The sequence below is a fragment of the Hylobates moloch genome, unplaced genomic scaffold (assembly GCF_009828535.3).
Source record: "Hylobates moloch isolate HMO894 unplaced genomic scaffold, HMol_V3 SCAFFOLD_7, whole genome shotgun sequence".
In the NCBI taxonomy this organism is placed as follows: Eukaryota; Metazoa; Chordata; class Mammalia; order Primates; family Hylobatidae; genus Hylobates; species Hylobates moloch.
In genome coordinates, this window is record NW_026652282.1 from 236,555 (window position 1) to 257,750 (window position 21,196).

Below are 21,196 nucleotides of genomic sequence, written 5' to 3' on the forward strand. Positions count from 1 at the left end.
TGCAGCCTCCACTTCCCAGGATCAAGCGATCCTCCTTGTGTCCTCACATGGTCATCCCTCTGTGTGTGGCTGTGTCCTTTTATTTTTTTGGAGACAGGGTCTCGCTCTGGCCCAGCGAAGAGTGCAGTGGTGAGATCATAGCTCACTGCAGCCTTGACCTCCTGGGCTCAAGCGATCCTCCTACCTCAGCCTCCTGAGTGGCTGAGACCACAGGCGTACACCACTACACCTAGCTAATATATATATGTTTTCTAGATACGGAGTCTCCTTATGTTGCCCAGGCTGGTCTCAAATTCCTGGCCTCAAGCAATCCTCCCGTCTCAGTCTCCCAAGTAGTTGGGTCTACCAGCACGCACCACCATGCCCAGGTAATTTTTAAACTTTTTGTGGCTGGGTGAGGTGGCTCACGCCTGTAATCCCAGCACTTTGGGAGGCCAAGGCAGGCGGATCACTTGAGGTCAGGAGTTAAAGACCAGCCTGGCCAACATGGTGAAACCCCGTCTCTGCTATATATACAAAAATTAACCAGGCGTGGTGGAGGGCGCCTGTAGTCCCAGGTACTCGGGAGGCTGAGGCAGGAGAATCGCTTGAACCTGGGAGGCGGAGGTTGCAGTGAGCCGAGATTGTGCCACTGCACTCCAGCCTGGGCGACAGACGGAGACTCCGTCTTAAAATAAAAAAAAAATAAAAAAAATTAAAACAAAAAAAAAACCAACAACAACACCAAAAACTTTTTGTAGAGACAGTCTTGCTATGTTGCCCAGGCTGGTCTCGAACTCTTGGCCTCAATGTATCCTCTCTCCTGGGCCTCCCAAAGTGCTGGGATTACAGCACTTGGCTCCAGCTTGACCTCTGTTGGTAGAACTACTCAGAAAATGTGACCGATTTAGAAATTGGGTGGTGCCAAGTGAACCCCACCCAAACCTATCCCCGCACCAGTTCTCATCTACCCTTTTCGCGTGTTGGAGAACTAGCAAGGCAGGGGCTGCGGCTTGCGGGGGCTTGGCCTCCCTCACACAGCTCAGGCTCTCAGAGAGCGAGGCCCAGGGCTCTCGCGCTGCGACCGCCACCTGCCCCGAGGCCCCAGTCCCCTCCCCTCACCGCCGCATCAGGGCAGCGCGGCCAAGAGCCGGGCCTTTCGGGGGCCGGGGCGGACGTGGCCCGAGATGCCCGGCGACAGGCAAGAGACCATGGGTATGCGGCGATCACGGGCCTCTCCGGCCCGGGAGACTGACGTTTTGGCTGGCAGTGTTTCGATACCAGATGTTGTTTCCAGACCATATGCTTGCCGCTTCCCACACTTAGAAAGACCAATCGTTAGGCCCGAGGATGCAAGACCCACCCACTTTGCGATGGAGGCAGCCAATCCAGTTGCTCGTTACTTCCAGTGTCGCAGGCGCCCTTACGCAAGATCCTGTCCAATCGTTACCAGCAACGTCCTTCTAGTCCCGCCTCAGGGCCATCGCAGGGGCTGTCAATGCCATCTGACCCCTTCACCCCATTGGCGTACTTCCTTCCGACGCCATGACGTGCACAGCACCTGGCCGGGGCAGGCCAATGGCGGTGGCGGGAACGTGTTATATGGATGACCTGTGCCGCAGCTGCCGCTGGGTTCTGGAGGCAGAAGCCGCCCTGAGGAGTGCACAATAGGCCGGGCGCGCTGGCTCACGCCTGTAATCCCAGCACTTTGGGAGGCCGAGGCGGGTGGATCACAAGGTCTGGAGATCGAGACCATCCTGGCTAACACGGTGAAACCCCGTCTCTCCTAAAACTGCAAGACTCCGTCTCCAAAAAAAAAAAAAAGAAAAGAAAAAGAGAAGCGCACCATGGACCAAGAGCTCTTGCTGGAGAGGCGCCGCCGCCGAACCCGCAGCCACTGCCCCTCAGTAGCGCCTGCATCGGGTGCCGCGGCTCTCACGTAAGCCATGGGCGCGCCCGAGGGGCGGGCTCGCCTCCCATCGGCCCTCACCGCTCGGCTGGGCTCGGAGTCCGCTCCGCCGTCGCCTTCCTGCTCGGGCCGGGAAACGCAGCCGCGGAGCCGCGCAGCCCTCGGAGCCCGATGAGAGGCGCCGCTGGCCTCAGGACGGTGGTCGGGGCGAGCGGGGACATTCGCGCTGCCTTGCGGCCTGCAGGCCCTCCCCGTCGGCAGAGCTGCGCCGCAGGCCTCGGGGCGGGCCTGGGGGGCCGGAGGGCTTCGGAGCGGTCCTGGAAGCCTGAGGCCACCGGGGATCCCCGGGCGGGTGCTGGGTGCTTGCGGAGCGGGGGCGACGACCTCCGACCCACGAGAGGGGCGCCTTCGCGGTGCTGGTCGTAGTTATTCTCAGCGTCCCTATTATCTGATTTGAAATGAGAGCAGGTGGCTTTCGGGCTCCGAGCCGGAGGGGGCGGGGGAACTGGGAGCAATGTGTACATTCCACGCCTAGGACCCTGCCGCTGGGCAAATGGAGGCCCGTGTCCCTGCGGTCACTGCCTGGGAGGGCGCACCAGGTCCCCCAGGCGAGGTGACCCGCAGGAGGTTTTGTGACGTTGAGCGGCCCAGGCCTGGGGGTGGTGTGTGCCGGTGGTGGAGGGCGGCCTCCTAGAGGAGCTGTCAGCCTTCCAGGGAAAGCACCCGGCCGGTCGGGTAGACTCGCCGGGGCTGCGGGGGAAGCTCCACCTCCCCGAGCGCCTCCCGGGGAGACTCAGGACGCAGGGGTAGCCCTGCGCGGGTACCCCGAGCCGCAGCGGGGCAGGGCCCTCCCCAGGAGGTCGGCACCCGGGGCCCTTTGTCCTATGACAGCTTCACCTGGAGCCACCAAGAACTGGAAGAGGCAGGAAGGAACCCCCGCTAGAGCCTCCAGGGGGAGTCCAGCCCTGCCCACAACTTTGTCAGATTCCTGGTTTCCAATACTGGAAAAGAATAAGCTTCTTTTACTTTCAGCCACCCAAATTGTGGTTATTTGCTTCAGCATCCGTAGGAATAAACTAAGAGGTATGAATTTTATGTTGCCGCCAGAAGGCTTCTTCTAGGACAAGTAGATATTTCACCTAGATAGCTGTAGCCTTTTCTCGTCTCCATTGGGATCGGAACTCAGTTGATGTCCTCCGTCCTCCTATCTCAATGTTGATTTTACTTTCTCTTTAATCCTCTGTTCTAAAGCAGTGACCCTTTTAATGTTGTTTAAGTAAATGTCAATGTTTTTCTGGTCAGTGTGAGACAAAAACTTTCTTACTTTGGGTCTGAGAAGCAGTATTTTCCCTCCTCCTCCTCCTCTTTTTTGAGATGGGGTCTCTCCGCTGCCCAGGCTACAGTGCAGTGGCATAATCCTAGCTCACTGCAGCCTCAAACTCCTGGGCTCAAGTGATCTTCCGGCCTCAGCCTGCTGAAAAGCTGAGACCACAGGTGTGTACCACTATGCGCTACATATATATATTTTAACTTATTTGTAGAAATGAGGTCTCACTATGTTGCCCAGGCTCGTTTCAGACCTTTATCTCAAGTGTTCCTCCTCTTTGGCCTCCCAAAGCACTGGGATTACAGGTGTGAGCCACCATGCTTTGGCATGGTGGGGTATGCAGTAGGAGAGCAGGGGTGGTGGCAGTGTCTCCATATGTACTCTCACAAAAACTGGTGTGGGCGGATACTGGATGCCTACTTATTTAGGGGCATCTAAATTCCTGTGCTAAATTAGAAAATAGAGGCAGCTCTTGAAAGGAGTGATGGCGTGAAGGAGAGATGCTTGGACCAACCACCACACAACCCTTATAAATAATTGATACCCTTGGTTTTGATGCCACGTCCTCTTCAACAGTTGTTGGTTGAAATGACACATGATTCCAGGTGAGCTTTTCCAGATAAATTGCCCTGGAACTTCAGACTTTGTCGGGTGAATCGCTGTGGAATTTCAGAATGGGCTGGAGTGTCTAAGATGGGCATGTCCAATATTCAGCTCAGTGTGGGGAAACTGGTGGTGGCCAGGGCTGGTTGCAAGCTGAGTTGTAGGGGTGACAGTTCACCTGAGAAACAAGAAAACATGCAAGTCCTGGTTCATGAGGAGTGATTTCACAAATAGTGACCATGGAAGTCAATGTTGAAAAAACAAATAGATTCAGGGAATAAGGGTGCAGGTTTGTTACATGGATATGTTGCCTGGTGGTGGGGATTGGCCTTCTATCCCCCAAACAGTGAACATAATACCAGATAGGTAATTTTTCCACCCTCATCCCCTCCCACCTTCCCCCTTTTTAAGGTGTCCTGTGTCTGTTAATTTCATTCTATAGGTCCATGTGTACCCATTTTTTTAACTCCCACTTATAAGCGAGGACATGTGGTATTTGATTTTCTGTTTGAGTTATTTCACTTAGGATATTGACCCGCAGCTCCATTTATGTTGCTGCAAGAGATATAGTTTCATTTTTATAGATGCATAGTATTCCTTGGTGTGTGTATACCACATTTTCTTCATCCAGTGAACACTCAGGTTCATTCCATGATTTTGCTATTGTGAATTGTGCTGCAATAAAAATATAAGTGTAGGTGTCTTTTCTGCTAATTTCTTTCCTTTGGGTAGATAACCATTACTGGAGTTGCTGGGTCAGAGAGTAGATCTATTTTTAGAGAAATCTACATACTGTTTTCTATAGAGGTTGTACAATTTTACATTCTCACCAACAGTGTATAAGCGTTCCCTTCTTTGCATTCTCGCCAAGAGGTCAACGTTTTTCTACAAGACAAAAATGTAGATTGGTAGATGATAGATCAATGACAGGTAGATGGAATACATAGATGATAGATAATAATAGGTAGGTAGATGATAAATGGGATAGATGGAATAAATGGATAGATAGAATATAGTCATAAAATGCATCTACCTGAAAATAGAGAAGAAAAAGATTGTGGGACTTTCCACTCTATAACCCTGGGGCAAAGAAAATAGCATTAATGAAAAAGCAAAGAATGGGAAAGTAAAATTTTTTAGTCAGAACCACCCTTCCAGCAGAAAAGAATAGTGCAAGCAAAATATTAAGGATTTCGTATGCATTTGTGTAGGCCATGGGAACTATTACAAAAAGGTGGATGTCGCATGTTTCAATGCTTTTTCTTTTTTCCTTTTTTTTTTTTTTTTTGAGACAGAGTCTCACTCTGTCGCCCAGGCTGCAGTGCAGTGAAGTGATCTTGGCTCACTGCAACCTCCGCTTTCTGGGTTCAATCTCCCGAATAGCTGGGATTATAGTCTCCTGCCACCATGCCCGGCTAATTTTTTTTTCTTTTTAATAGAGATGGTGTTTCACCATGTTTTCCAGGCTGGTCTTGAACTCCTGACCTCAAGTGATCACTCGCCTCAAACTCCCAAAGTGCAGAGATTACAGGCGTGAGCCACCATGCCCGGACTCAATACATTTTTAACATACACAGAGCTTTGCCACATTTTGGAGGGTTGCCTAGTATTGGAATTTCTGGATTTTTATTTTTTATATTTGTGTTTCTCCCTTTTAGTTTGATGTAATGCAACTCAGTAGATTTTCTTATTGAAATAAAATCTCAGGCTCTCTCCATTGCATAGGCTGAAGCAGGTATGACGTAGGACACTGGCTGGATTCAGACCCTCGAAGGAGGCCGGGCGCGGTGGCTCATGCCTGTAATCCCAGCACTTTAGGAGGCTGAGGCAGGCAGATCACTTGAGGTCAGGAGTTTGAGACCAGCCTGGCCAACATGGTGAAACCCCGTCTCTACCAAAAAAAGGAAAAACAAAAATTAACCGACTATGGTGGTGCGTGCCTGTAGTCCCAGCTACTTGGAAGGCTGAGGTAGGAGAATTGCTTGAACCCAACAGGTGGTGGTTGCAGTGAGCCAAAATCACACCACCGCACTCCAGCCTGGGCGACAGAGTGAGACCGTCTCAAAAAACAAAAACAAAACAAAAGCAGACCCTTGAAGGGTGAGCATTTTGCCGTGTTTCATTTGGGAGCTGGCTTTTCTGCTTCCTCCTAACATCTCAAAGGACACTGGATGGCCTGAGCTCCCGGGTACCCTGGGCTGCCCAGTTAGCATTCCCTGGGTGGTGAGAAAAATGCAAATTGTCTCTGTCCTGGAGCTTAAAGACTTCTCTCTGTAGGACCTCAGGAGGCCTTTTATCAAACTCTGTATTTGCAAGGCGGGAGGATTGCTTGAGCCCAGGAGTTCGAGACTAGCCTGGGCAACCTAGTGAGACTCTGTCTCTACAAAAACTACAAAAATCAGCCTGGCAGGGTGGCACACACCTGTAGTCCCAGCTACTAGGGAGGCTGAGGAGGTAGGATCACTTGAGTCCAGGAGTTTGAGGTTGCTGTGAGCTGTGATCGCACCAGATTGCTACATGGGGATGAGAGGAAACATGAGGGTGAACAGATCTCCTGCTACTGCACACGCCACTTTTGAATTCCCAGCTGGTGTTTGAAGGCTGTGCAAGGTGTTGGATTGCAGGATGGTGGAGAGCCAGATCACTGTGAATCCATGACTGTGTGGCCGTTTGCATCGACTCAGCCTTACTACAGTTACTAACCTTCATTCCCCTCTGCAGCTATGCATTGGTTTTCTGCATACCACTTGGAATTTATGTTGGCTCTGAGTCATCCGACTCTCACATGAGAAAGAACCAAATAATGATGTGTTATTTTAAAAGAATGTGTCTGCATATGGCTTCTTATCTGCCAAGTGTTACACCTTAGGCATTTATATTGAGAATTTCAAGATTGTGCCACTGCACTCCAGCCTGGGTGAGAGTGATACCTTGTATCAAAAAAAAAAAAAATCAAGATAGGAGCAGACATTTCCAAACAGCTAAAATGTCCTCAAAGGGAGTTACTGATGTATTAGTCTGTTCTCAATGCTGCTAATAAACACATACCTAATACTGGATAACTTATAAAGGAAAGAGGTTTAATGGATCCACAGTGCCACATGGCTGGGGAGGCCTCACAATCACGGCAGAAGGCAAAGGAGGAGCAAAGTCACGTCTTACATGGTGGTAGGCAGGAGAATGTGTGCAGGGGAACTGCCCTTTATAAAACCATCAGATCTTCTGAGACTCATTCACTTATCACAAGAACAGCATGGGAAAAACCCACCCCCATAATTCAATTAGCTCCCACCAGTTCCCTTCCACCACATGTGAGGATTATTAGAATTCAAGGTGAGATCTGGGTGGAGACACAGAGCCAAACCATATCAATTGATAATTAGCAGATTAAAGGGAAAAGGGCAAATCCGTTGACTAAGACAGCCTTCAGGTTTCCCTCAGCTTGACTCAGTGTTACACAGTTTTCCTCCCGACCTCCTTGTCTATTTTTTAGTTTTAATTTTTTTGATACATAATTGATGCACATATGTTGGGGGTACATGTGATTACTAAATACACTCATAATTTGTAAAGATCACATCATTGTGATCAAGATATTCATCACCCTACATATTTGCCTTTTTGTTAAGCTAGAAACATTAAATTCTTATATTTAGCTATTTTGAAATATACAATAGATTACTGTAAACTACAGTCACCCTGCTGATTTATTGAACAGTGGGTCTTATTTTTTTTTTTATCAAACTCTGTATTTGCAAGGCGGGAGGACTGCTTGAGCCCAGGAGTTCGAGACCAGCTTGGGCAATCTAGTGAGACCTTGTCTCTACAAAAAATACAAAAATCGGCCTGGCATGGTGGCACATACCTGTAGTCCCAGCTACTGAGGAGGCTGAGGTGGTAGGATCACTTGAGCTCAGGAGTTCCAGGTTACTATGAGCTACGATCGTATCACTGTACTCCAGTCTGGGCAACAGAGCAGAATCCTGTCTCCAAAAAAACAAGAACCCCTACTTATTCGTACCCATTAATCAAACTATTTTTATCTCCCTTCTCTGCTCCCTTCCCAGCCTCTGGTAGCCACCAGTCTACTCTCTCTCTCCATGAGATCCAGGTTTTAAGCTCCCACATGTGAGTGAGAACACGCAGTATTTTTCTTCTGTGCCTGGCTTATTTCACTTAACATAATGACCTCCAGTTCCATCCATCAGGCCTCCTTTTTTCACGGAAGATTTATTTTAGGAAACTTGCAATTGTGAGTTCTTTCTCTACCTGTTTGAGATGCAAATCTTCTCCCAAATTTTCTTCTAGCCTCTTCCTGGTTTTGCAACCCAGGAATGTCTTTCTCAAGACTTCAGAGCCATCCCTTTAAAATGCAATTATTGAAGGAGATGATACATTTGTGTCTCAGTTTTTGTGGAAGGGCAGGTTCCCAGTTTTGCAAAATTCCAATGAGCCAACACAGATAGCTTCACAGCATTTCCTAACCTCTTCCTGATGTCTCCAGTTCCTTCTCAGCATCTCACCCCGGCACTTAAAAACTCTCTAGCCTTTTGTTTCAACAAAGTTAAGCTCCTTCTCTCTTCCGTATTGCAATAGTCCTGACTGAGTCCTTCCTTGAAGGTTTAACTTGTCTGGTGCAATTTTTTCTTTGACAATGTCCAGAACAATGATCCCACAGAAACACTGAGTGTGATTTTAGCCTGAGAAGGGGGAGGGTGAGAAGATAGATTGGGAGGCAGCTGTGTAGGCAGGGGACTTGGCCACTCCCTAAACCTCTCCCAGTCTCATCTGTAAATGGAGTGCATAGGCAGCAGCTTCTCCCCCGAGGCTGGGGTGATGGAATCAGACTATTCAGGGCATCTGGAAGGGCATCTGCCTCAGGGTTAGTCCTCAGGGTATGGTGGCCAATGGGTTTCTTTTGGTTGACTGTTGACAATGCGTTTGTTGAATGGCAGCCTGCATTAGGCGACGCTGAAGCCACAGAAGACACCGCAGTGGGAGACCCAGCATGAGCTGTTGCCCCCAAGGAACCTCGAAGTGCAGGCAGAGGACCAGCCATCCCAGCCCGCAGGTAAAGTGTGTCACCTGTCAGGTGGGCTTGGGGTGAGTGGGTGGGGGAAGTGTGTGTGCAAAGGGGGTGTGAGTGTGTATACGTGTGAGCACGAGTGTGATGGCTAGTGTGACTGCATGTGAGGGATTGTGAACAAGCATGCAAGGGTGTGTGTGCAAGTGTGTATGCATATGAGAAAGTGTCTGTGGATGAGTGCATTTGAAAGCGTGTGTGTGGTCATGAGGGTAAGTTAGTGACTGCAGGATATGTGAGTGTGCATGGAACACTGTGTGGCAAGTGTGTAGGCATGTGAGGACAGGCAGAAGTGTGTCAGTGTTGTGATGGGAGTGTGAATGAGTGTGCAAAAAGGTGTGGAGTGAATGTGCACGGAAGTGTGTGTGTAAACTATGAAGGCATGTAGTGTGTCAGTGTGTGCAGTGCAAGCGTGTGTGGGAATGAGTGCTTGTGGGTGTGTCCACATCCAATGGGTATGTGTGGAAGCATGTGAAAGTGTGTGTAGTGTGATGGTGTGTGGATGTTATCAGTGTGTATAAATGAGAGCATGTAAATGTGAGTGTTGAATGAGTGTATAAGTGAGTGTGCATATGTGAGGCTGTGCATGTGAGTGTAACCATGAGGGTGTGAATGTGTTTAAGTGTATGTGCATGTGACAGTGCAAGTGTAGGGGTGTGATGCATGTGTGGGTGTGCCAGCGTATGAGTGTACATGGTGTGGATCTGAATGTGCAGTGTAAAGGGCATGAGTGCAAGTGTGTGTGAGTGTATGTGAATGAGTGGTAGTGTGCATGCATGGGTGAGTGCACACTCAGAAGCATGGATGGGTGCAAGCCTCCCCTACTAACTCCTGCTCCTTCTTGAGATCAAAAAAAGATGTGTTTTCTGTGTTTCAAAAATGTTTTAAAATTATGTACTGTATTTAATAGCTCTTATGACTAGTGTTTTTCTCTCTGCTTAAAGCGCAGGAGGGGCTGGGCGCAGTGGCTCACACCTGTAATCCCAGCTCTTTGGGAGGCCAAGGCAAGTGGATCAGTTGAGATCAGGAGTTCAAGACCAGCCTGGACAACATGGTGAAACCCCATCTCTACTAAAAATACAAAAATTAGCCGGGCATGGTAGCGGGTGCCTGTAATCCCAGCTACTGGGGAGGCTAAGGTGGGAGAATCGCTTGAAGTCAGGAGGCCGAGGTTGCAGTGAGCCGAGATTGCACCACTGCACTCCAGCCTGGGTGACAGAGCAAGACTCTATGCAAAAAACCCCAAAAAATCCAGCGTAGCTAAAGGCAGTTTAATAACAGTGACATTGAAATGAGAATTGTGTCAGAAAAACCACAAACAATAATGAAATGGCTCCTATTTAACCCATCCCCAAAAACCCATGTAAAGAAGAAAACAGGGCTGGGCGTAGTGGTTCATGCCTATAATTCCAGCACTTTGGGAGGCCCAGAAGGGAGGATCGCTTGAGCCTAGGAAACCGAGGCCACAGCGAGCTGTATTTGCACCACTGTACTTCAGCCTGAGAGGCAGAGTGAAACCTTATCCCAAAACCAAAAAGACGAGAAGGGTCCTGAGGTATTAACTCTGATCATCAGTGAGTGGAAAGATTCTGGTATTCTGGTGTTTTCCATTTTCTTTTAGCTTATCTTCATTTTTGAGTTTTCTGGAAGAGCATTTATTGCTTTTTTTCTTTTTGAGACGGAGTCTCCCTCTGTCGCCCAGGCTGGAGTGCAGTGGTATGATCTTGGCTCACTGCAACCTCCACTTCCCAGGTTCAAGCAATTTTCCTGCCTCAGCCTCCCGAGTAGCTGGGACTACAGGTGCATGCCACCACGCCCAGCTAATTTTTTGTATTTTTTTTTAGTAGAGACAGGGTTTCACCTTGTTAGCCACGATGGTCTTGATCTCCTGATCCTGTGATCCACCCGCCTCAGCCTCCCAAAGTGCTGGGATTACAGGCGTGAGCCACTGCGCCCGGTCGCATTTATTGCTTTAAGAAAAAAAAATTTTCACTGGATGGGAAAAAGCTAAAATGAGGTTGACTAGGAAAATATCATTACTAAAAACATTCTCCTTCATTCACGTACTTTTTTTTTTTTTGAGACAGAGTCTCGTTCTGTCACATATGCTGGAGTGCAGTGGTACAATCTCGGCTCACTGCAACCTTCGCCTCCCAGGTTCAAATGAATTCTTGTGCCTCAGCCTCCTGAATAACTGGGATTAGAGGCATGCACCACCATGCCCGGCTAATTTTTGTATTAGGGTTTTGTCATGTTGGCCAGGCTGGTCTCGAACCCCTGACCTCAAGTGATCCACCCGCCTCAGCCTCCCAGAGTGCTAAGCCTCCCAAGTGTAAGCCACTGCGCCTGGCCCTTGTTTTGGCTAACTCTGTGAGTGAAACTCTTTCTGCCATGGGAGATTGTACCTTACCATTGTTTATTTCCAGGGTCTCCTGAGAACACAGACCAGAATTACTGAGGTAATCTTGGCACATTTTCTTAACCATTCTATGCGACTTTCAAATTCCTTATATGTAGCTGGGAAAAAAGGCTTTGCTAGATGATCTTTTTCAACCTTTGTGAAGATAAAGATTAAGAAAAAAGTTTAAACCCGAGGCACTGATAAGGAAAATACAGAAGAAAACCTAAACAAAGTTTCAGTTCTCAGCCCCTGAGCAGCCACTCAGTGGTGGGCGTTTCCTTCACTCCCCAGTGAGCACCTACTGTGTGTTCCGTATGGCGCAGGGCAGGGAGGGGCAGGCCAAGAAACAAACAAGCCTTGGTGGGGTCGGGGCCACAGAGGGCATAGTGAGCTCTCAGGATAGGGCGGGAAGGGAAGGCAGAAAGGCCCTGGGCATAGGCCGGGCTGTCAGCTCCAGAGGGGCGCACTGACCCTGCATCCATGGGAAGTGTGGGGCACAGGCAGCCTGGGCTGCAGCCTCTGAGCGGAGCAGAGCCCGGGGTGTAAGAGGCCAGCTGGGGCAAGCGGGTACCAGGAGAGCCCAGGCTGGCCATTATTTGTGGCTGCATTTCCATTTCCAAAAATGTATGATTTTTTCAGTTAATGGAGAAAAAGCACTGACAAAATTCAACATGCTTTCATGATTAAAAACACTCAGCAAACTAAGAATAGAGAAAACTACCTCAACATAATAAGTCATATATGAAAAAGCCACATCACACTCAATGGTGAAAACTGAAAGCTTTTCCTGTAAAATTAGGAACAAGACAAGGATGCCTGCATTCATTACTTCTATACAACACAGTGCTAGAAGTTCTAACCGGCACACTTAGGCAAGAAAAAGAAATAAAAGGCATCAAAATTGAAAAAAAAGAAGTAAAATTATCTCTATTTGCAGATAGGACCTTATAAGTAGAAATGCCTAAAAAGCGTGCATGCACACACACACGTTAGAACTAATAAATGAGGCCAGGCATGGTGGCTTATGCCTATAATCCCAGCACTTTGGGAGGCAGAGGTGTGCAGATCACTTGAGGTCAGGAGTTCGAGACCAGCCTCACCAACATGGCAAAACCCCATCTCTACAAAAAAATACAAAAATTAGCCAGGCATGGTGGTGGGCGCCTGTGGTCCCAGCTACTTGGGAGGCTGAGGCACAAGAATCTCTTGAACCCTGGAGGCAGAGGTTGCAGTGAGCCAAGATTGTGCCACTGCACTCCAGCCTGGGCGACAGAGCAAGAGAGTGAGATTCTGTCTTTTTTCTTTTTTAAAAAAGAATTAAAAAAAAAAAAAAACAACTAATAAATGAAATCAGCAATGTAGTAGCATACAAGGTACATATACAGGCCAGGTGTGGTGGCTCACACCTGTAATCCCAGCACTTTGGGAGGCCAAGGTGAACGGATCACTTGAGGTCAGGAGTTCAAGACCAGCCTGGCCAACGTGGTGAAACCCTGTTTCTGCTAAAAATATAAAAAAATTACTGGTGGTACGTGACTGTAGGTTCAGCTACTCGGGAGGTTGAGGCAGGAGAATCACTTGAACCTGGGAGGTGGAGGTTGCAGTGAACTCAGACTGTGCCACTGTACTCCAGCCTGGGCAACAGAGCGAGACTGAAAAAAAAAAAAGTCAATACACAAAAATCAGCTACATTTCTAAATACTAACAATGAACAGTCTGAAAAGGAACTAAAGAAAATGAAAATTCCACTTAAAATCTAGCAATTCTACTTCTGGATATATACCCCAAAAAACTGAAAGGAGGGTCTCAAGGAGGTAATTGAACACCCGTGTTCACAGCAGCATTATTCATAATAGCCAAAAGGTGGAAGCAACCCAAGTGTCCATTGACAGATGAATGAATAAGCAAAATGTGGTATGCACACTGAAATTTTACTCCACCTTAAAGGACATTCAGACACTTTCTACAACATGAACCTTGAGGATACTGTGCTAAGTGAAATAAGCCAGTCACAGAAAGACAAATATTCTGTGATTCCACTTCTGTGAAGAAAGCGTAGTCAAAATTATAGAGACAGAAAGTAGAATAGTGGCTGCTAGGGTTGGGGATAAAGGGAATGGAGAGTTGCTGTTTATGGGGACAGTTTTAGTTTGTTTTTTTTTCTCCCCCACTTACCCCAACTTGAAGCTCAGAGTTTTAGTTGCACAAGATGAAAAGAGTTCTGGAGATGTGTGGGGGTGATGGCTGTACAACATCGTGAATGTATTTAGTGCCCCTGAACCACACACTTACATATGGCTAAGATGGTAAATGTTATGCTATGTATATTTTACTACAATAAAGTATTTTGGAAAAAAAATTTTGATGTGATAATGCAAACTTACAGCAACTCACACCTGCTTTATCGGGAGTTTCAGAAGGGGCAGGAGGGAGAGGACACGCTAAGCAGCCAGGGGCTATTGACATACCAGAAGCACCCCCAGGGACTGCCTTTCTCAACATCACCCTCTGTAATGACAGCGTCAGCCAAGAGTGCACTGCCATTGGTTTTACTGACCAAACCTACAGAAACGGCTGCGTTCCCATCAGATTTGCTCATTAAATCATGCCGACACACAGACACGCATCTTCCAGCCTGTTCGGCAGCAGTGCAGACAACATGGGGGTCCCAGATCCTCCACTAGAATGATTCTGGTCCTGCCTGAGCCTTCGCCTGAGTCCCCATCAGACATTGTAAAGGTCAACTTAAGGATGATGGGCAAGCAGAGGCAGGAATAAGGACTGATATGGTTTGAATCTGTCCCCACCCAATCTCTCATTGGTTTAGCACCATCCCCTTGGTGCTGTTCTCATGATAGCTGGTTGTTTAAAAGTGTGTGGCACTGGCCGGGCGCAGTGGCTCACGCCTGTAATCCCAGCACTTTGGAAGGCCGAGGCGGGTGGATCATGAGGTCAGGAGATCGAGACCATCCTGGCTAACACGGTGAAACCCCATTTCTACTAAAAATACAAAAAACTGCCAGGCGTGGTGGCGGGCGCCTGCAGTCCCAGCTCGGGAGGCTGAGGCAGGAGAATGGCGTGAAACCAGGAGGCGGAGCTTGCAGTGAGCCGAGATCGCGCCACTGCACTCCAGCCTGGGCGACAGAGCAAGACTCTGTCTCAAAACAAAAAAGAAAAAAAAAATGTGTGGCACCTCCCCCGGCCCCTTGTCCCTGCTGTGGCCATGTGACGTGCCTGCTGCCACTCTGCCTTCACCGTGACTGATTCCGAAGCATTCCCAGAAGCCGAGCAGATGCCAGCACCATGCTTCCTGTACAGCCTGTGGAACTGTGAGCCAACTAAACCTCTTTTCTTTATAAAATACCTGGTCTCAGGTATTTCTTTATAACAGTGTGAGAATGGCCGAAAACGACACCCAGATGCAAACATTACCTGCAGGCCGCCGCATGCTGACTCTCTCGCCAAGCAGGAGCAGGCCCCTCCCTCACGCGGAGCTGCTGCCATGGACAGCCCTGGGGAGGTCAGGCTGAGCGTCCTTTCCTCTGTGCAGCCCCGGAGGGTGTTCCCATTGGCATTCTCAGACAGCACCATCTCAGGGTCCAGCTGGCCATGGCCTGGATTAAGTTTAAAATGCTGGGCCAGTCCCCACTTCCCTATATATGACTTTTTACAAATCTGACACTTAAAGCTTTTGGGCCTCAGGGAGCAGCTTGATAAGTCAAAGAGCGCCTGCCTCTCCCTCTGATCTTCTTCCACACTGAGTTCTGAATAATCATCAGAATCTGGCAGATGACCGTCGGCCAAATCATCCCTTTTTATGAACTTATCTTTAGCTTTATACTTGGCAGGTCGAGATACCCGTCTCAACGTGTCTTCGCTTTTGACGATGGTTTTAGTTTCTCAGTATGTTTTGTATGCAAGTTGGAAATAAATAAACGTCCCAAACTGGATGAAACATGTTACAGTCGGCGAACTGGAGGCTGACAAAGGGGTCAACATGGTGCCCTGTCCATTTGGAGCCTTGGGGGCTGGGACTCTCTTTGCAGGGACCACCTAGAGGGCTGGCAGTGGTCTCTCTACAAACCCCTGAGCAGGAGGCTGATGTAGGAAACATGACTGTGGCTCGGTTCTCACAAGGGGCCGTACCCTGAGCAGCTGGGGGCTGGTGACGTGGAGTCCCACCAGGCGGGAATTCCTCTGGGGCGGCTGGCTCTGTCTTGCAGATTGGGGCTGGACTGTGGCCAGTAGGGACATTGGCCGTTCCTGACCTTTTGTTTCTCCAGATGTTACCTTGACATAAATGGCTTCTAGTTGCTTTCCTACAGAAAGACAAGAAAGGGAAAAGAAGCATTGTGCTTATCAACATGTCTGCAATTTTGCTCTCATAGTAAATCCACTATTGACATTTTTTCTAAATTACGTCTTACATATACAATTTATGTAACGTGTTTGTATTAAGTGTTTTTCAGACCTTTCTGACCAGAAACCACAGTGATACAGGCCTGGTGTGGTGGCTCATGCCTGTAATCCCAGCACTTCGGGAGGCCAAGGTGGGCAGATCACTTGAGGTCAGGAGTTTGAGACCAGCCAGGCCAACATGGGGAAACCCCATCTCTACTAAGGATACAAAAATTAGCCAAGTATGGTGGTGCACACCTGTAATCCCAGCTACTTTGGAGGCTGAGGCATAAGAATCGCTTGAACCTGGGAGGATGAGGTTGCAGCGAGCCAAGATCGTGCCACTGCACTCCAGCCTGGGCGACAGAGCGAGACTCCATCTCAAAACACAAACAAATGGCCAGGCACGGTGGCTCACGCCTGTAATCCCAGCACTGTGGGAGGCCGAATCACTTGAGGCCAGGAGTTCCAGACCAGCTTGGCCAACATGGTGAAACCCCGTCTATACTAAAAATACAAAAGTTAGCCGGGTGTGGTGGCACGTTCCTGTACTCCCAGCTACTTGGGAGGCTGAGGCAAGAGAATTACTTGAGCCTGGGAGGCGGAGAGGCTGCAGTGAGCCGAGATCCCGCCACTGCACTCCAGCCTGAGTGACAGAGCTAACTCAGTCTCAAAAACAAACAAAAAAAAACAAAAACAGACCACAGTGACACATTTTACATTATGACCTAGTACACATGTATATAAATATTTGCATACATAAATGAAATGAAAAGTTGATGGAACTACTTAGCATTCCTGTGTAAACGCCTGCTGATTGTATCTATTCATTTCTACATCACCTTTTATTTTTTTTCTTTTTTTGGAGATAGGGTCTCACTCTGTCGCCCAGGCAGGAGTGCAGTGGTGCGATCTCAGCTCAGGGCAACCTCCGCCTCCCAGGTTCAAGTTATTCTCCTGCTTCTGCCTCCTGTATAGCTGGGATTACAGGCACACGACACCATGCCTGGCTAATTTTTATATTTTCTGTAGAGATGGGGTTTCACCATGTTGGACAGGCTGGTGTCAAACTCCTGAACTCAAGTGACCCGCACGCCTCGACCTCCCAAAGTGCTGGGATTACAGGTGTGAGCCACCGCACCTGACCCTAATCTACATCACTTTTAAAAAAATACTAGTCATAATCCACTAAGTTGATTTCATGACGAATTAAGAGATAATAAGAGCCTTCTTAACAGTTTCACCCATGTGTTTTTGCTTGGAGTTTTTAGTACTCTAAAATCAGATGTAATTCATAATGTGGGCCCATGTTTTTAAAAAAGTTTCTAATAAAATTCTAGAAGCCACAAAAAAGCCATAAAGAACAATATTACCCAGGATCCTCCCGCCCAACCTGCATGCCCGTTTCTTCAACCTGTTCTGAATGTGCTGTTCAGCATTCTTATGCTTTCTAAATATTTACATGGCATATGCAGATATTTCTAAAAATATATAGTTCAGTTCTGAAATGCTTTAAAACTTTATAGAAATGATATCATCTCCTGCAACTTGATAGGGCTTTTTCCGGTTTCTTTACTCCATTTTGCTTTGTGAATTTTATCCTCATTGACATGTGTAGCTCTCAGGGGTTCATTTTCTCTGCAGTCTGAGTACACCAATCTCCTACCGATGGCCAGGTACTTTCCAACCTTCTGCTCTAAGGTCTGCTCTGAATCTCCACGGATGTATGTGTGTACATGTGTGAGTTTCTCCAGGGCCATGTATCTAGGACTAGGGCTGAATATCTTTTTTTCTTTTTTTTTTTTTTTGAGAGAAGGTCTTGCTCTGTTGTCCAGGCTGGAGTGCAATGGCATGATCTCAGCTCACTGCAACCTCCGCTTCCCAGGTACAAGTGATTCTCCTGCCTCAGCCTCCCGGGTAGCTGGGATTACAGACACGTGCTACTACGCCTGGCTAGTTTTTGTATTTTTAGTAGAGATAGGGTTTCACCATGTTGTCCAGGCTGGTCTCAAACTCCTGACCTCAAGCGATCTGCCCCACTCAGTCTCCTGAAGTGCTGGAATTACAGGCGTGAGCCACCGTGCCTGGCCGGGCTGAATATCTTCAACAACTTTTTACAAATATATCTAACAAAATTTCAAATACATGTGCTTTTTGACCCAGTAATTCTACTTCCTGGATTCCAAAATTAAAAAAACTTAGATGGCCATAAAGATGTTATGTTCTACGAGGTTCAAGGCAGCACTGTCTGTAACAGCAAAACACCTACCAAAGGGGAGAGCTACCTTCAACAACATCCCACAAATATATATTGAGCACTGACCATGTGCATGAGACACTGCTACAGGTGTCAGAGAAACAGCTCTCATACAGCTTAGGGGAGAAGGTCGGGAAGCAAAAGAAACAAGGCTCCTGCCCTCACAGAGCAGAAATAATGAGCATCTTCCTCCAGGGAGAAAAAGAGGCAAACCTCGTCATCCAGAGCACAATTTCACAACCAACATTTCCGAACATCATCCTTTGACATGCGTGGCTGCAGGATGCCCAGCAGCATCCCTGCCTCTACCTACTAGATGCCAGTAGTGATCCCAAGTCCTGACAAGATATTGCCAAGTGCCCCTTGTGGGGCAAAACTGCCCTCGGTTGAGAACCACTTATTTGGGACCACCAACTGGCCCTCTTTGGACTCAACCTTCTGGTGTGACCCTCAAACAGTAGAAAGTCAATAAAAATGTCAAACAGGACAGAATAAAGACCCTCACTGAGATCAGGCTGGAGTGTGTCTCTCGTCTGTCTCTTGTTATACACTAATACAAATAACAGAGGTCAAGTGTACCGAGGTGGCACCACAACCCTGGGAGTCCCCATTCCTGGGCTACTTGTGAATCAAATGACAACTAGATTGTCTGTGCATAGCCTTCAAGAACGATGTCTGTTTCATTTTACTACCAATCACATAGAATATCTCCCTAAGGGCCAAACACAAATCACACCTGGAGTAGCAGTGCTTTGGGATGCTGAGGCGGGAGGATTGCTTGAAGCCAGGAGTTCAGGGCCAGCCTGGGCAACAGAGCAAGACCCTGTTCCTACAAAACATTAAAAAACAAACCAAAAAAACCCAAAACAAAGAGTCTCACTGTTGCCTAGGCTGGACTGCAGTGGCGCATTCTTGGCTCCCTGAAACCTCCGCCTGCTGACTTCAAGCGATTTTCCTGACTTGGCCTCGCTGGTAGCTAGGATTACAGGCATGCGCCACCATGACTGGCTAATTTTTCTAGTTTTAGTAGACGAGGTTTCATCACGTTGGCCAGACTGGCCTCAAACTCCTGATCTCAGGTGATCCACCCGCCTCAGCCTCCCTAAGTGCTGGGATTCCAGGGGTGAGCCACCGAGCCCCGCTTACAAAACATTTTAAAATTAGGCTTGATGGTACATGCCTGTAGCCCCAGCTACTTGGGAGGCTGAGGGGGAAGGATCGTTTGAGTCTGGGAGTTTGAGGCTGTAGTGAGCTGTGATCAGTCCAGCCTGGGTGAGAAAGCAACACCTTGTCTCAACAAAACCCCAAAACAACAAAACACATATACACACAGACACACAACCTAAACCCTATTGTTTTAGGATAACCACAGCAGCAAAGCCGGCCTAATAATGTATTCATCCTCTATCCTGACTGGCTTACCCCATGGGTATTATGCTTCATGCTTTCCTGTGTGTTTATTTCAATCGGCGAACGTTGACTAAATATTTCTGGATGTTATACATACACACTAGCCAAGTCCTAGCCTCACCCTTGAGATGGTGGGCAGTTTCCCTGCCATGCCTTAGTCCCCGTACACCTGCTGAATCGGATATCCTGGGGCGGAGACCCGATCTGCCCTTTCAAAAGCTCCGCTGACGATTTCGAAGGCAGACAAGTTTCCTAAGGAATGCAGACAGGTGAGGCAGACAGGAAAAATGTCATCGTGGTACAACAGGTGCAATAAAGAGGCAGAACGGCCCAGAGGTGGTGGGCTGCCCAGAAGCAGTGATCTCTGAGGGGCATTTTGAAGGCTGGGAATTTTTGCCAGGTTGGGCATTCTGAGTATAAAGAAAAATGTGTACACGCATGGATGTATGAAAAGGGGTAGGCATGTTGGATGGAACTGGACCTTTCTCGGGGTGGGAAGAGGGAAGATGGGGAGAGGCAGGGGCCTCCATCTGACCCAAGTGTATCTGTTGGTCTGTGTTTCTGATCCACACCATCCGCCACAGCGAACCACTGGGCCTTCTGCTGTGGTTGCTGAAATGCATCCCACCACCTGCCGCAGAACCTGCCTCTCCTCTTCTGCATTTTCAACTCAGACTCACCCTTTCAAATCTAGTTAAGATACCACTTCTTCAACAAAGCTGCTTCTGATTTCCTCGGCCAGAAACAATCTCCCTTTCTCTAACTACATTTAGTTCTTCATCACTAGCTTTCGGGCCTTGATTAGAAGGTATCTGGGTCATGTTGTATCTCCTGTTAGTTTATAAGCTACTGAGGGGCAAAGTACACATCTGGTTTGACTTCGCGGCCTTCATGACACAGCTGGGGCTGAAAAAGTATTAGCAGAATGTGCTACAAAGGTACATTATTGGAGGTAGAATTTATACATCTCCATCAGATTAGCTACAAAATAAGTCCCATCATGCCGCTTAATCTTGACTAAGTTTGCTTTTACTTTATGAAAAATATGTCATTTTTTGACTCCATTCCAAACCCAAAAAGCTGCAGCCACATTCAGCAGGGTGTGCTGGGGAGAACAGGGGCTCTGGAGAGCAGCCACACCTGAGGGATCTTGGGCAAAGCCACTCAACCTTTCTGCAAAATGCTGGTACAAAAACACTGCTGTGAGCTAAGCAACCCAGCAAAGTGCCCGGCACAGAGCAGAGGCTCTGCAGATGGCTGTCCCGGGATGGCATCTTGCAGCCTTCGGACCCAGACCAGAGTCCAAAAAGGTCGAGTTACCCGAGGTCACACCTCTAGATAGTGTGGCATTTGGGCAGAATCATACATGTCTTCCTAAACCTTACCAAGACAACTCTCCACTCTTGATGATCAACTGGATACAACAACTCCAGGCAGCTAAAATCACAAGTGAAGTCGAAAAAACTCACGAGTGAAGATCGCTGATTCTATTCTCTAACGCATCTCTTCTAGTGGAAAAAGCTCTCTTCTTTTGGAAATTTTGGGATAACACTAATTTTATTTACAACCCCAGCAATGAAATGAGATGGAATTTTACAGACGCCATGTAGGACCCCTGGGAGGACAACGAGAGTACCCACCCCAAAAGCGTAGTATCTGTATGCGAAAACAGAGACAGAGAGAGAGACAGCAAGAAAATGCTGAGAAGCAGCAATGAAGAGAAGAAGATGCTGGGCCGTGGCACTTGCTGTGCCTTAGACCTGACAAGCTCAGATGGTTCCTTTTAATTCATTCAGGTCTCAGGGGCAGTGTCTGACCTACGGGACCAC

At 48.0% G+C, this 21,196-nt stretch overlaps 1 pseudogene; it reads right to left on the reverse strand.

The window, feature by feature from the left end:
* Window positions 1-3,861: 3,861 nt before the first annotated feature.
* LOC116812244 (zinc finger protein 839-like) overlaps window positions 3,862-21,196 on the reverse strand; it is a 21,820-nt pseudogene continuing 4,485 nt past the window's right edge.